Consider the following 17,034-nt stretch of genomic DNA (forward strand, 5'->3'; position numbering starts at 1 on the left):
TTTGCTGGGGCTAGACTAGAGGAAAGCTTACACAGGAATGCATTCCTCACTCCTGAAGGGGTCTTTCTGGTGTCTCGTCTGGATGCCACGGGTGGCAGAGGGGTGTGTGTGAGCTCTCTCTCGCAGCAGGGCTGGAGCACAGACAGTGTCGGCACCGTTTATGCTCCGGTTTTCTGTTTTCCTCTCGATCCCTTACCAGCTCCCGTCTGGTAAGCCCTGGCGAGTCTGGCCTTGTGCAAGGACAGCCTGGCCTTGGGCCACACACAAGGGCATCCAGGCCCTCTCCTGGCATGATTCTCCCCATTCTGATGTTTCACCCCACAGATTCCAGCTGATTCAGGTTCCCAGAGCTCCAACTGCTGCTTTCTCAACTCGGGGCGGGGGGGGGGGGGGGGCACCGTGATCTCTTTGAGCTCTAGCCATCTGCACCACATCCGGTAAATTGTCCCCAGGCAGAGAGCAAGGGCATGAGCTCACCTCATGAGTGTCCTTCTGTTAAAGATCATGCTCTTGGGATGCCTGGTACCTGCTGCTGGGAAACTGCTGTCTCTCACATATTTTGTGATATTTTGCAGTTACCTGTGGCTGCAGGGCAATCTAGTGACAGTTCCTCCATCATAGGCAGCGCCCCATTATCATTTATCTTTACCTATCCAGTAAATATTTATTGAGTGTCTACAATGTGCTAGACATCAGAAATGCAGGGTTGAGGGGTGCCTGGGTGGTTCAGTCAGTTAAGCATCCCGCTCTTGATTTCAGCTCAGGTCGCGATCCCAAGTTTTTGAGATCGAGCCCTGCGTCAGAGTCTGGGCTGAGAGCACGGACCCTGCTTGAGATTCTCTCTGCCCCTCCCCTGTGCTCCGGCATGCACGCTCACATATTCTCTCTCTCTCTCAAAAAAAAAAGGAAATACAGGGTTGAACAAATGATGCAATCTTTGCCCTCACAAAGTTTACGGTCTAGGGGGGAAAATGGATATTAAACAAATAGCCACAGAAATAAGTCTGTAGTTAAAACTGCGATAGATGTTCGGTGTTTGAACTGTGACAGAGTACCCTTATTTACACTGTGTGGAAGCCTCTTCAAGTGAGTCGGGTGATGAGCAGGTGGGACAAGAGTTTGGGGACAAAGTGTCCAAGACGCAAGAGCTTATGAGAACCAAGACAAGGTTATGAGAGGAGACCCAAGGGCTTGACACTGGTACCTGGGGACCCAGTCCAAGATGGCCCCGGAATAGCCAGTGGGGCCTTGGCCAACAGTATGAGATTGTATCTTCAGAGGAGGGGCACCACTGAAATGTTCTGAACAGGGTCAGGTTCAGCAGCGTGCTCCGCAAACGGGCAACAAAACCCTATCTGGTGCTCACACATCCATTGTGCCTGCATCTTCCAAGATGGCGAGGACGATACGCCTCTCAGAGGGCACTAATATGCTAGATGCAGATGTTGGCCGCGTGGAGGCAACGTGATGTAGGTCAGCATCTATCGAGACCATGAAGTTTCGGCAGTTAATCTTTGCCTTTCAAATGCTCAGGTGATGAGATCGGCCTCAAGAGTCCTTCCCATTTAATGCGTTGGCTCTTTGGGCTCCCGGCGCGTGTGGTTTGCCGTAGTAAGGACCAGCTGGGTGACGGAGCTGAGTTTTGTCCATCAGGCGGGCACTCTAGAGGGCAAATGCTCAAAGACACTAAGGTTGAAGAAGAGTGGAAGGAGAGGAGGACGACCCACAGGAAAATCACTCTCATACAATCACCAGAAATAACTTCTACAGTTTTCCTTGGATCCCTGACAAAAAGAGCCAGTTAATAAAATACCTATTGCCGTCACGGTTATCCTTATATGCCACTCTTCAATTTAAGCTTAAACACTTTTCTATCATCAAAGAGAAAGCCTCAAACCTAGCATCTCCAAACTCACATATCAAGTCAGCCTTTCACACGGTCGGCAAAGTGCTTATTATTTCTCTCCACTCAAGTTAGGCAATTTTTGCCCAAGAGGGACAAGTGTTGGTCAGTCTGATCCATTTTGGCGTCAATCGTCTGGTGACTTAAATATTTTCTTTGTGGCAAAGAGAAATTAATATTCATATGCATATGATACTTTTTCAAACTATTGCGAAAGGAGCTTGGTTCCCAAAAATTCCAAAGAGATTCTGATACAGTTACAGCCTGCGTCTTTTCTGTGTAAGATACTAGCCAAAAAGATGTGTGTCTGTGTATGTGCACGCGTGTGTGTGTCTGTAGGCAGCTATACGCCCATAATCGTGTGCATATATAACCTAGCATCTCAGTGCCACCTCACATATATTTTACTCGGCTAAATTACTGAAAATAAAATGTATAGTGTGATATATTGCAAACATATATTGTGTACAGTTTGTATATAAAAAAGAAAGAATGATTAAAAGTCGATGACAGACTGTTTATAAATCTTGATTGCTTCATAATTTTAACTTTGAGCAACATTTTTATCATAATTATAGGCTTTCTTAAAGCATTTATGCAGATTGTTGTTACTCAAAAGGGGGTTTATTCCATTTTGGTGTAAACTACACTTTTTTTTTCTTTATGAAATCACTCTTTGAGTTCCTAATACTCACTACTCTGCCAGAGCTGCAAAATTCAAACAGCAGGAAGTGTTTATGTCAAGAGGGCGGTCGCTGTGCCCCTGCCCATCTGCCCCCTGCATGGCCCCACTGGCTGGGGCGAGGGTGGAAATTCCCTGTGATGATCGGCATTGATCTTCAGATGCTTCTGGATTTCTCTTCCGACACTGATGCTCCTGTGAGGCCAGCACACTTTTGTACCCACTTCCCAGACCAAGAAGTTGAACCCTAGAGGTTTAAATCATGAAGGATGTTCCATTATTCAAGTCTGGGCTCACAAAGCATCAGCTCTAGCAAGGAGATACAGACACAGTGAAATCCCGCTGCCTTACTGTGAAGCCTGGGAAATTGAGGTCCCAGACTGGTGAAGCAACCATGCCCCTCATAGTCAGATGTTCGCCTGCGCTGAGCTCACGCGCCACGATGGAACCTTATTCTAGGCTGAGTCGTTCAGGAGCTTCGGTAGCATGTACATTTGAAACCAGAGAAAAGTCCTATCACCTTTTTTTCCCAAGGAAGCTTCACCTTCACCACGTGATCACAGACCTAAGAGTGAGGGAGGAAGAGAAATCCATCACCAGAAACAAAACTAAAACAAAAGCAAACGAAGCTTTAAGGAGTACACACCGGGGGCACCTGGGTGGCTCAGTCGATTGAGCATCTGACTTTGGCTCAAGTCATGATCTCACAGTTCGTGGGTTCGAGCCCCGCGTTGGGCTCTGTGCTGACAGCTTGGAGCCTCGCGCCTGCTTCATTTTCTGTGTCTCCTTCTCTCTGTGCCCTCCCCTGCTCATGCTCTGTCTCTCTTGAAAATAAATAAACACTAAAAAAAAAATGGAAGCAGTACACACTGGACGGAAGAGAGCAGCATCAAAGGCCGACTGAGGGGGCCGGTCCAGAAGAAACACCCCAAGTCTCCCCCAACCCCACCTGCGGACCTGCTCTCCAGCAGGGACAAGGACTGTGTGCCCGGTGAGGACAAGACCCAGTTCAGCATCGGGTCCCCGGGGCCCACGCGGGGCCTGGCACGCAGTTGGAGATCAGTAAATCTTTGTGAAATGGATGAATGAAGTTCTGAAAAAAGAAAAAAAAACTCCCACACCAAAGAAGGAATAGGATCCAAAGGCTGTAATTTATGGAATAGGGGTCGCACCCCGAGTATTTCAACTGAGCTTTTGGTCAAGTCCATAAATCAGCCTTTTATCAGTGGAAGTAACACAAAACTTAAGATTTGGTAACTGTTTCCCAAAAGAGCCAATCTGATTACAAGACAGCAGGTGACAGAGTGCCAAACAGCTATTACAGACTGCAGGTCTGAAAAACATTCTGAGAAAGGAGAATTCATCCTAGGTTTTCAGATGAAAACACTGAAGTGTCAAGGTAGATAGAGTCCCGGGTTCCTGCAAACAGATGCCTCTGGCCAGGGCAGCCCCTGGTCAGGCTGGCGGCTTTCTCCCTGGAGAATGAGGCATGGCTTGGCCTGACATCCCTCCATCCACCCACGGTTCCCCTTTGCCAGGGAAACCCACATGAGCGTGTCCGCAGGAAGACCACACGAGAGGGCTTGGAATGAATGAATGACACGGTGATTTTTTGAGCGCCAGGTCTCGGGTGCTTTTATAGTGACCACATCACTTAGTTGTTCGATAATCCTACAAGCCAGGAGTGAATCTCTCTACTCTACAGGCGAGGGCACAGATTGGGAGAAGGGGAGTCCCTTGCTCAAGGTCGCACGGCACAGGACAGCAGAACAAAGCCAGGCTGCAGTGCAGGTGGCCTTGCGCTAACTAATGCCAGGACCACCTCACTTGTGAACAAACACCTCCACGCTGACACTGCTCTCCCAGGCGCTGCTGCCCTCAGTGCCATCCACAGGCTGGAAAGCCTTGTCTAGACTAGGGTGTGCATCAACTGTGAAGCAGACGAGGCCGTAAATATTAGCAACTTTACTAAGTGATTTTAGCTTTTCGAAGATCATCTGTTTCCGTTAGAATTAATCAATGGCTGAGAAGATCCTTTATTCAAACATGTATTCATATAGAGAGGTATCTACAGAGAGGAAGCTCCGTATTCATTTATGCGTGTGAGTACATCACACTCCTCCTCCTTTTAGGGACAACTAGTCATTCAAGTTCCTCTCCACGGACCACATTTAACCCTTTGGTGAGGTCCTCCAATGATTACAGGTGCGCGTCTACATGAAGCCTGGAATAAAATGAACTACTGGCCCTTTCCAGCTCTGATTCGGAGACCATTTGGAGATCCCGGTTCTCTTCCTGTTCGAGAACTTGTGGACTCATTTCTAAGGGCACCCGCTTTGCTGCGAGGGTTGGCTGCCGGGAAAGAATGGGACAGGAGAGGCTTATGTCCAGGTAAATGTGAATATGGAAACTTGGGGAATCAGCAAAATTCATTATTTTACTGCTCACGACTTGGTTCGGTTTAAATCCTTGGATAAATGGCATAGAAACATATCACCGGGAGAGAGACATTATCATCTTTAACAAAGAGTGAGTAGATAGAACTTAAATAATTGGGGGGGGGGGTGGATTCGAATAATGTGGAGAGCCCACTAACTATGACTATGACTGTAGATGCAGCCCCACCTCCTGGAAGCTTCCTTCGAAAGAAGCCTGCCCTCTCCAGCCTCTGCTCGCCTCCCCTCCCCCCTCCAAGCCCCTCCTCAGGGCTCTTCCGGTGGCCTCTCTCCGGTGGGCAGGCTGCAGCACACCTAACACTGAGACCGTGTGGCCCCTCAACCACACATGGCTGTTATGTTCAGTGTGACTTGCCCTCCCCTCCCTTTACACCTTTTACACCTTAGGAAGTCTGTTCAGTGAGGACCTGCCTCTTGCCCGGTCCTACCTTCTAACTCCAAGTCAGACATCACACGTGCTGAGGCAGCTCTGCCTGCCCGAGGTGGCACCGGTCCTGTTTGACATCCCCCAGCACCCCCCTTCACTTCAGAAGGCCATCGAGGGTTCTGTGGGAGAACTGGAGGATGCCCGGTCGTGGTCCACCATATATACATGGGAACACGGATACATCCAGAGTACACGTCAGCATAGTCCACGGCGTTGCCCACGGAGGCTGTAGTAAGCGCTTTTATGTTATAATACTTCCTTAAAATTGGAAAACCATTTATTATAATTACAAGACGACGTGATTTCTTGGAGGATTTTTTTTAATTTTATTCATTTATACATAGAGAGAGAGAACACGCACGCACAAGCTGGGGAGGGACAGAGAGAGGAGGAGGGACAGAATCCCAAGCAGGCTCAGTGCTGATGCAAAGCTCACCCACCAACGGTGAGGTCATGACCTGAAGATCAAGAGTCAGACACTTAACCAACTGAGCCCCCCAGGCGCGCCCCTCTTGGAGGATTTTTTAAGTAATTTCTTAGAAATATTAGTTTCAGGCAGGGACTCTCAACTGAATTATAATCAGAATCACTTTGTGCCTTTTTTGAACATGCTGCTAAGTCTTTCAGGAGATTGAATCAGTTGATCTGGGATAGGACACTGGAATGTTCCAGAAGGCAGCAGGTGATTTGAATGTGAAGTAGAGCTGCGTTCCCACTAGTCTGGATACTTTCACATGTGAAAATAGCGGGCTGTGGTCAGAGAGGGAAATCTTCACATCTTTATTTTTATGCATTTAGAATTAATTAGTCCTAGAGGCCTGTGAAAACTCTCACAAAGTTAGCACATCTGGTTTTCCATTACAATATAATCAGACTAAGTGCACACCAGAGAAGCTTCGGTTCTCTTCAAACTTCCAGTGGAATATTTGTTCTTACATTTAAAAGAGCTGGGGGAGCATTAAATTATGTTTTGATTCCATTCCATCAAGGAGACGATGCGACACAAGGAGGGGCCTTGTTTCCAGCCTGTTTAGCGTGTGCGTTTGTGGAAAATGAGAATGAGTCTCAGGCTGACGGTATGGTAAAGCAGATTAAAACTAGCGTTTTGACCTCTGTTTATTATAGATAGTAGCCTAAAGACTCTTGGTCATTTTTAAAGGCCTGCCATGAGGGAATTTGCAAAACAGAGTGGAGCAGCTTTCTTTCTCCAAGGGAAAGCCCTGAGGATTTTTTTTAATGTTCATACTGATACATGTGCCTTTTATCACATCTTGTGGTATAATCAGAAACTTCCGTTTTGACCTTCCAGCCTCAAGAATAAGTTCTAGCTGAAGACTTGGGAGGATGGTTCTGGCAAAGGGAAGGAGAAGTGTGGGGGGTAGCAGCAAACCAGAGGCCGTCCCTTTTCTAAAGATCTAACAAGAAGTCTGTTGTCCCACGGGCCTTACTTGATAAATTAGGACGTGGTCTTGTAAACATGTGCATTCCGTGGGCAAGTTGGGCATCGCCAGCAGGTGACAACTCGGGACATTTGGGGAAATGTGGGGAGACACACGTCTGTGCGTGAGTAAACGCGACCGCCCTTCCTGCGGAAAAATCAGCCCATGCACGGATTTGCCAGAACCGAACGTGCAGGACCCCGCGCCCCGCAACCACGCCCCAGTGTTAATGGTGCGCGGGGACCAGACATACAAAGGGTCCGCGGGAGCTGCAGGGAAGGAAAGGGAGGCGAGGTTCTCCAAGAGCTCGGGGCCCTGCAGGCCTTGGGGAGGAGAGCCCGCTGGGGAGAGGAGGGGGAGTCCCAGGCCCGCCCGGGGGCGCCTGAACAAAGAAGATGTTCTTTGGCGCCTCCGCCCTCCCCTCGCGGCAGCGAGGGCGCCGCGCACCCTCCGCCCCCGCCCTCGGCACCTGCAGGGAGAACGAGCGGATCCGACCCGCGTGCCCCAGCTCGAGCCAGCGGGCAGGGGGAGCGGCCGCTGCCCCCCGCGCTCTGGTTGTGGCTCTGGGCCTCGCTGCGGCCCCGCGTGGCCGCCACCTGGCCGCCCTGGGTTGTGCCCGCCAGCCCCGCCACGGTGGCTGGTCGGCCTCACTGGCCGGGGCCGCGGGAAAGGCTGGCAGCGGGGCCCAGGTCGCCGGGCAGAGGCCGGGGCGCGGCGCGGGCCCGAGGGCAGCGCGGGGCTGCGCTCAAGGTAGCCGGGGCCCGCCGCAGGCGTGTGCAGGGCTGAGGCTGGCGGGCCGGGGGCGAAGGGTGGGGGGGAGGGCGGGGGCGGGCCCCTCGCCGCAGTCCTTCCCCCGCCGCGCAGCGCCTTCGGCCCGCGGGGCTTCCTTGCCGAGTCCCGAGGCCGCGACTTGCTTCCCGGAGAAGCGCGCCCCGAGGATGCGCGCCCGCGTACGCAGGGGCCCCTCGGAGCCCGACCGGGAGGGAGGTTAAGGCTCCACAGCCCCCACTGATGTGAGATGCGGGTTTGACATCTGTTTGCCACAGTGTTTTGCACTTAGCCCAACACCCACTATTAAGTGACAGATCGTGGCAGCCTGTCAAAGCCGGCTGACTGGCGGCTGCGCCGCTTACAAAACCACTCAAATATTTGCAGTGTTGTACCCAATCTTTCAGTGATTTAACGTGTAAAATGTAAGTCAAAGTTTTAAATCTGGATTCCAAAATGTTTCCATTCACCATACAGAAGGAAAGCGCTCTCAGGGTGTCTGCTGGAATGGGTCCAACCCCAGCGCCTTCGTGCCCCCCCCCCCCAACCACGAGATTCCTGCGCAAAACCGGTTTAAAAACAATGTCACTCTCTCTTCCTGTTGTCACCGACATTTCAGGTGACATAACTAAATTGCCTTAAACTCCAAGGGAACGCGGTCTCTCAAAAGCAGATTTCAAAAAATAATAATAATAACAACTGCCAAGTCAAGCAACCTACCTGCTTTATTTTGCATGTAACAGTTACACCAGCGTGCCTTTCGGGGAAAGCGAACCGCTAGGAAGGGTCCCGGCTAGCGTCCGAGCTGTCCCCCCATTTCCAGAACACTACCTCCTCTCCCTGAACTTCTTGGGAGCCGAGTCCGGTTCAGAAATAATTTGCAACTGACATAGTGTTTCTCTAGATTAAAGTCCATTGAGTAAAAGTCATGTGGGTTTTTTGTCTCCACAATTGGAGCCAGACAAGGATCTCCTGAAAACTGCAGCTGCAAGCAGTGAAAAAAAAAAATTATCACGCACTTGTCCAAGATGTATAGATAAGTGCACACACCCTCGCCTTGGAGCGCCAAGGGGCTGACAAGCACCGAAGACGTTCCCGTGAGCCCTACTGCTACTTCTTTATTCAAAAAAAAAAAAAAAAAATGGTAAATGGCTTTCCCTCTGGTGGGAGGGGCTCATGTGTCCTTGGGGTCATCATTTTCAGAAAGACAGCTCTTGATCCATTTCCAGAGAGTATCAGAGGGTGCTAGTTCTAAGTCCCGAGTGCTGACATCTTTACACAGTTGAGGAGAAAGAGAACAGAAGAGAGAGAAAAGGAAGGCGGTAGGGGGGAGACAGACACACACGCACACACACAGAGACAGAGATAACAGAAGAGAACAGGGAAGAGAGGCCCAAGTGGGGGTGGGGGTGGGGCCGAGATGTGGCTCCAGCCCAGGCGCCTTCGCCGCGGGCGGCTTGGTCCTCCAAAGGGGCGGCCAGGGACTCTGCCCCGCAGAGGGCTCCCCACCAGCCGTGGAGCCGAAATGCCAGGCCACCTGACCGTGGCTACTTTTTACCTAGAGAGTTTTGTGTCCACAACACTAATCCTTAGTCACTGTCTTCCGTTCAGCAGCTGGGGGGGGGGGGGGGTTGCTTAAAAGAGAGTAGCAGAGGAGGAGGTGGGGGACGGAAAACAAGGCCAAGGTGTCCCCTGGGCGGGAGAACAAAGCTGAAACTCCATCGCGGAGAGGGGCGAGCCTAGAGCGGGGACGTGGCGGGATGGGAGCAGGGGGCGGTGCCGATGGCCCTGGGACACGGCCGAGGGGACTCGGGACCGCGGGTGGGGGCGGACATCCTCCCCCTCAGAGACAGGAGAGCAGCTGGAGGCGAAAATCGGAAGCGTGTGTGATACCGGAGTGACATCTATTTTATGGGGAGGGGGCAGAGGCTCGCGGGCAGCCTGGGCGGAGGTGCAGGGAGGAGCGCGCTCTGGCCCCTGCGGTTTTGCTGAGCGGGAATCTGAGCCCAGGCGGGGCCTGGTGGGGAGCGGCGCCGGGGGATGGGGCCCAGGGCGAGGGGCGCGCGGGCGGCCCGGGTGGGGGTGGGGGGAGACGGGGGCGCGGCGCAGGGGCGCGGGGGGCGCGCGGCTCCACCTCCCGCTCAAAACGGCGTCGCAGCTGCTCGCGAACCAACTGCTCGATTCTATTCACTGTCGAGTAGGAACAAAAAAGTGGCTATTTATTAGAATACTTGTTTGGTATTGTTCGGCGCCACACAAAAGGCGTTTCATTATGTGCAGGGATCCCCCTTTTTCCAGAGAAAAACAATAACTTGAAATTGTCTTTAAAGTCTTCCCTATCAATAATAAATTTCATTTTCTTGTCTCTCTCGCCCGCAGCGCGTGTGTCTGGGAGGGTGTGCGCGAGGCGGGCGAGCCGCGGGTGCGTGTGCAGCGAGTGTGCGAGCGGGGGAGCGTGTGTGTGCGTGTGAGTGTGCGTGCGCGTGGCGCCGCGTCTGCGGTGCGGGCGCCGCCGGGAGCCGGCCGGCGGGGGTCCCCGGGCGGAGGCGCCCGGCGCGCGGAGCGGGCGGGCCAGCGGGACCCGAGGCGCGGGGCCGGCAGGTGCGGCGGGCGGAGCGCCGGGGACCCGCCGGCGCCGGAGGAGGAACTCACTGTAAGTGCCTGAACTTGCGCGGGGCCGCGGGCCGCGCGAAGCTGGGGAGGGGGCGTGAAAGGCGCGGGGAGGGGCGCGGTGTCTCCACAGTGACTTCCCCAAAAGGCGCGCACTGTGTCCCCGCGGCTGTCCCCGGTAAAGAACAGGTGCGTAGCCGTGGTGACCGCCTAGGGCTATTCTCGAGCCTGGCGGGGGGTGGGGGGGCATTTGTCATTTTCTAGTCTGTACGGTCACTCCTCCCTCCTTCTCGGCTTTTGGGATTGGCCGCCGCCCAGTGGACCGACACTTGTTCCTCTCCGGGTCGCCCTGTTTTGGCAGGGCGGAGGACGGTCGGGGCAGCGGTTTGCGGGAGGGCTTGTGGCGGCGGCGGCGGCGGCGGCCCCCTTCTCCCGGCTCCGTGCCCTTGCCCTTGGCGGCGCTGGCTCCGGCTCTTGGCTGTGAGCACCCGGCGGCGCCGAGAACGAAATCCGCCGGTGGAGATTACGTTTTAAAAATGAACACGTAGAGCGTGTGCCATTTAGTGAGAGGTGTTTTGGGCAAAGAATCAATTTAACTTTGACTGACCGACGGTCGTGACTGTTAATACACACACACACACACACACACACACACACACGCCAATGAGCAGTGAGCCCTTGACAAGCCGCAAACGCCTCTGGACCCACCGGGTGCCCGGGCCGGAACCCCCCGCGAGCGTGGCGTTCCTCCTGGTCCCGCAGGCTAGGGGAGGGCACCCCGAGATGGGGTCCGGGGTGCCCCCAAAGCCCCGCCCGCTGAGCGGCGGGGGTGACCCCGGCGCGGGCGCCCAGTCCCCCTCGGTGCGTCCTCCCTCCTCCTGCGAAATCGCGCCCGCTCGGCATCTCTGGTACCCGCCTCGGTCCTCCGGGCGCACAGCCCGCAGCCTCCCCACCCGCGCGGGGCCGCCGCCCGCTTCCGCCCTGATTTCCCAGGTTTGAGCCGCCCGCGGAGAGGAAAGGTCGAGAAGTTTCAAGGGTCACATGGATTCTCGGCTGCGGCCGGTGCTGGAGTGGACGGACGGGGCGGGGCCGGCCTGGCAGCCATCGACCGGGGACTGAACGAGGCTGGCCGACTCGGCCTGCAGGAAACAGGTGTTCGAACACGATAGCGGCCGCCAGTCAATTAACCCATTAACAGCCCGCTTTACCGCATTGGTTTCCGGGAGCGCGGAGCGGCCGGCGTCCTGGAAGCCCCTTTGTGAAGGGCGGGGGAGCGGGACAGACTGCGCTCTCGGCACCTCGATGGGCTCAGGGCACCCCCAAAGCCCCGGCCACCTCAGCAGTGCTGCCCAGACGGCGGGTCGGGGCTTTCCCTTAGGCTGGAGTTGGGGAGGGAGGGGTCCTGCTCTGTTCTACCCCAGAACCAGGATCTCGTTACCCCAGGCGCCTCCCCCTGCTTGGGCCTAACGGGCCTGTGGTGCCTGAAACGTCCCGCGCGGCCCGTGTCCCGGACACACCCAAGGGTGGCGAAGACCAAAGGTTAAGGCCAGGATCCACGCGGAAAGGAATTCCGCCCCCACCCCACCTCCTCTCCAGGTCTCCCTGGAGAGCGTCTTTCCCGGAGCGCGAGGCAGGCCGGGTAGCTCGTCCCAGCATGGACCAACACAGAACGCCCAAAAACGACAGAAAACGTCCAGGTGGCCTCGAGTTCTGGTCCTCTTTATTCCTGGAGAGGTTGGAGCGAAAGGCTGAGCCAGGAGTGGGAGTCAGCTGCTGCCGAGCGTGGGGGGTGGGGTGGGGGTGAAGGGCAGTTGGGATAGAAGGAGGCGGCCTCTGCAAGGACCCTGGGGGGAAGCGTGGGCAGCGACACTGAACGTACCCATTCCCCTGCCGCCAGTAGGAAGAGGTGGTGGGGCTGTGCTCAGGGTGCAGGCGACCTGCTCAATGGCTGAGATCGCGTCTACCTGGAAAGGCCGGTGGTAACTGGCCTCTCCAGTCGCAGATGTGGCTGTGAGCTCTGAGGGCTGAACACAATTTCAGCCAAAATATGTAGAAAGCACAGGGTCCCTGCTCTGTAACCAGAACACCCTTCCCTGTGGCCTGCTGGGGCCCTCTGTCCTTTGGGGGCCCCTCCCCAGAGCCCTGGGTGCCAGCCCTGGAGCAGCCAGTCTCCAAGGGGAGACACAGCGCCAGCAGCCAGTTGGAGAGCTGGAACCCTCCGTTAACCAGTTTTGCAGGAAACTATGTTCACCCACTTTTTCCGCCCTGCCCCCCCCCCGCCGAGATTTAAGGTTCAAAGGCTGTGTGAATCAGTTCTCTTCCTGATCTGCCAAACCTTCTGCCTCATTTTCATGGTGCCCCCTCCTGTGGGGAAGGGGCATCAGGGGGATGCTTGGGGGTTGCCCGGCCCCTCCTGTGTGTGCAAGGCCTGCGCCCCAAATAAGGAGGAAGGAACACTGCGAATGTGGTCCTCAGAAAGCACTCCCCCCCAGGTGGGACCTCGACCTTCACCGGAAGTGGAGGGAAATCTGACTTCCCCTCAGGGGTCAGCCGGCTCTGCCCCCCACCCCCCAGGTGAGAGAGCATCACAGTGAGCCCACGGGCCTCCTTCCGGGGAGCGCACAGGGCAAGGGCGCTGGCTTCTGGGCCCAACCCCGCTGCTCCAGGACCTCAGAGGGCCTCCCTTTGTGATTGCGGTTTCTGGAGTAAGCAACACGCCCCACTGAAAGGCTTGAAATTGTGTCAAAGTGATGTTTTAATCTCGTTGAAAAGTGTATTAAAGGACAAGATGTAATTTATGTGAGACGCGCCGATGGAAGGAGAGATTGGAGAGGATGGCCCTTTCGCTCCCGTGAACCCCGTGTCACGTTGGTATTGAAGCCCGTGTGGCTAATCTAATTTGCAATAACAGGCATGGCCTGTAAGAAAAAAGCATCTCTGATTTCACTTTATTTCTTTTCATATAAAAATTCCTCATGACTTGTCTCCTCTTGTGAGTGATGCCTTTTCTATGTGGGGCTAATGAGAGAGTGTGAGACAGGGCTGTGTTCCCGCTCACTGTGCCTCTCCCCTGCAAACACCCCTGGTAACCGGGCTCACCTGGACTGGCCTGGACTCAGCGGGGACGCATCAGGGCCTTGAAAGACCCGCTCTGAGCGCTTCAGAAACTATCGCCCTGCGGCCTGATGGGTGCCTGTGTTTACCTGCAGAGACTGGTTGTGTCTCCCAAGGATTTTGGCTTTGGAAGTTAGCTCCGTCAGAAGTGCTGTATTCTCAGACCTTTACGTTCTACAGATTTTAATTTGAATGGTGAGGAAGCTCCCCGCGTTCCGGAAAGTTTGATCTTTGATGAGTCTTTGCACTTGCTTACAGAGGACCCAGACACACCCACTGTCACACCAGGTGCTCTGTATTCTTATTACACGCGGCACACGAGCATTCTTTACCAATAAAAAACTACGCGTTAGAAAATTACAACTTTTGTACGATGTAAAAAGGTGTATTCAAACTGTTAATTATGGGGGGTTGTGTAAATGAAACTTTACCAGTGACCCATTTAATTTGGTGGTAATTACTGAGAAAATAAGACAAGGAAGAATCACAATGCAGTATGCTTTCTCGAAGGAGACCATTGCGCACAGGTAGTTAAGCCAAGAAGGAAGACAAAATCTGCGGGCGGCGGTGGGGGGAGGTTGTGGATGTATAAAAAGTATACAAAAATCGCACCGTGAAACCATTCGGATTGAAACAGCAGAGAACGCGGCTCAGGCGGCCTCCGGAGAAGCCCCAGCGAATTTTAGAGGCGCCGGCGTTTTCTCCTTAAAACCCAAGGCTCCGGCACCGACAGGTCAGCTCTGCGGATCCGCCGACTTGAGCAGCGACTTTTTTGGGTCCTGGAAACGCGGGGTGCTCTTTGTAGCCCGGCCTCCGCTCTCCCGGCAGGACCGGCGCCCACGGCGGGCGGAGGGGGGGAGGGGAGGGGAGGAGCACCGCTGCACCCCTGCCCAGCGCGCTCCCGGCAGGCGCGGCTGGCGGCCTCTTCCTTCCCGGCTTCCTCGAAGGACTTGCGGGGACAGGCGGAGGCAGGGACGCGGGTCCCGGCGCTTTACTCCCAAGGTCCGCCTGCGGCCCCAGCGTCAGGCGGCGGCTTGGCCGAGGCCAACCAGCCGGGCCTCCGGGCACTGGCCGGGGTTCCCGCTCGACTCGCTTTCCCGCCAAGTTGTTAATCGGTATGGACGCGAGAATACCACCCTTCCGCGCCCACCGGGCGTCGCGCGCGCCCACCACGTACCTTGGCCGGGGATGCTGGGACCTCCTGGCTGGCGCCCCGGGCCCGGCGAGGGCGGCGGGGGGGGGGGGGGGGAGCCCGGGCAGAGCTCGAGTCCCTAAAGGCCGCCCAGCAGAACTGCGCCCCAAAGCCGCGCTCGGCCCAGCTCCCCGCCTAACTGGCTTGGGCCCGGTGGGCGCCCTGGAGGAGACACCAGAGTCCAGGTGTGCGGGGCAGGCGGCCCGCCGCGATTCTGGGGGCAAAGTTTCCCACCGAAGGGCCGGGCGGGCTGAGCGGCAGGAGGAACCCGCGCTGGCGGCGAGGCCCGGACGGCCTGGCACCCCGCGGCCGCCCAGCCCCGCGCCCGGCCCGCCGCCACCCCCCCTCCCGAGCGCCCGCAGCTCCGCCGGGCCGAGGGCGCGGGGGCCCCCCTCGGGTCCCAGAGCTTCCCTCCCCTTGTCTTGTGTCTTTCATTCATAAACCTGGTGGCCACGGACGCAGCTTGAATATTGACGCCTCTCCCCCAACTGCTCTGCCGTTAACCCAATTACAGAATTCATCAAGAACTGTGTTGAATTATCTCTTTCCATACAGTATCAGCATTAGCCTAATTAAAAGCTATAATGTCTGATATAATGATTAAATCGTTAGCTCTGCTGTAGGGAAGCAATATTTTGTTTTCCCTTCAATTAGAAGCTGATTGAGGTTTTCAGAGCAGGTCAGCTGTGAAATTTGAATTATATGTGTGAGTACTGCTCACAGGGTGAGCCCCTACTCGAAAGCTCCCAGAGATTCTCCAAATGCTTTCACCCAGAGAGCTAGGAGGCACGAAACAACACTCGCGCGCACACACACAGGGTTGTTTGCTCTTCGGGGGGGATGTGCGGATCCCCATACTGATGGCTGAGGAAGGCCTTCATGTCCCCTGTCCCGCAGACACGCCGGGCGCAGGCCTCCGAACCCGGAGAGGGCCGCGGACTTGCGAGCTCAGAGCGGCCACAAAGGTCTCCTGCTCAGTTGCCATCCCCAAATGGCAGGGGCCGCTGGAAGTTCCCTACTGGCGAGCGGCTCTTTTTCTTCTCCTTCCTCTTTACCCCTTTCTGTGACTATTTTTCCCCCTTTAAAAGAAAAAAAAATCAACAAAGAAACTTTTGTGCTACTTTGCCTCCGTTGGCTTTGTTTGGGAACAACGGGCCAAGTTAGCAGGGTCAGGGCACAGAGGGGGGACCCAGAGCGCCCTGGGACCCGGGCCAGACCACTGTCCCTTACGACGCTGGGGTTGACCCCCGCGCACCCTGCCTGGAAAAGCCCCGAAGGCGCGCGCCGAGCCCCGGAGACGGCGCAAGGCCGCAGGAGCTGGACGCGGGCGCGGGGCCCGAGGCCCGGAGCTCCGAGAGTCGGCGAGGGCGGCAGCGGCCAGCAGACGGCGATCGCGGCCCGCGCTCCCGCGGCTCCCGGCAGGGGGGAAACGCGGCCTCCGCCGCCGCCTCCCCGCGCTGCCCCCCTCCAGCGGCACACGCCACTCCTCGGTCTGCGCCTCCTGTCGGCAGAGATGACCTCGAGGGCCCGAGCTGCCTCCCCGTCTTCCCTGTTCTCTCTCCCGCGCTCGCTCCGCCGCCGCCGCCTCCTCCTCCTCCTTGCAGCCTCTTCTCGGATCACTTTTTTTCGCTCCCCGAGTCCTGCCTTGAATTGGTGGCTCCCTCCCTCAGGATCTGCCTCCTCGGAATCTCTCGGGTCTCGGTCCTTCGGGGCGACTCCAGAGCCTAGAAGGCTGCGCCCAGGCCGGGCCTCGGTTCTCCCCCTGCCTGGGAAGCCCCAGGAGCTTAACTCCTGTGGGGGCGCAGCCGCCGGCGGTGTGCGCGCATCTCCTGGGCAAGTGTCACCAGGACCCGCCGACTGAGCCAAGGCCTTGGAAGACAGGAATGTTTGGTCTCACTGCTTCCCTGCGGTGACCTTTCACTGACTCCCGTCCCCACCTGCCAACTCCTGACCTGTCCATCTCTCTGCTTGCTTGGAGCTGTGGACTGGTGCTGGCACAGAAAGTCTCCTCTAGGTCCCCGAAACGCAGCTTTCATTTAAAGATTGCTAGGGGCGATCTACAGGGAGTTCTGTCCACTCTGACCGTCTCTGCTTCCCAGATTTCTCCTGAGCACAACCACGGAGCTGTGGGGAAAGTCAAAGCCAAAAGTCTTAGTTACTCCACACAAGCAGTTTACACTGGTGGTGTTAGAAGTCCAGAACTCAGTTTATTTAAAAGTCAGGGGCTCTTGTGCAATTGCCCAAATACATCATGTACATAGATATGCATATATTCTGTATGTCTACCCACCTACATGTACACGTACAGATCTCCTCTGTGAACGCATGATGTTTATGAATGCATATACTCTTTGCGGGCATTGTGTATTCGCATGCGTATGTGTGCCGTATGTATATACACATACGTATACATACACCCACGTGTGCATGTGTGTGTATATAA

The sequence above is a fragment of the Acinonyx jubatus genome, chromosome A1, assembly GCF_027475565.1.
Source record: "Acinonyx jubatus isolate Ajub_Pintada_27869175 chromosome A1, VMU_Ajub_asm_v1.0, whole genome shotgun sequence".
NCBI lineage: Eukaryota > Metazoa > Chordata > Mammalia > Carnivora > Felidae > Acinonyx > Acinonyx jubatus.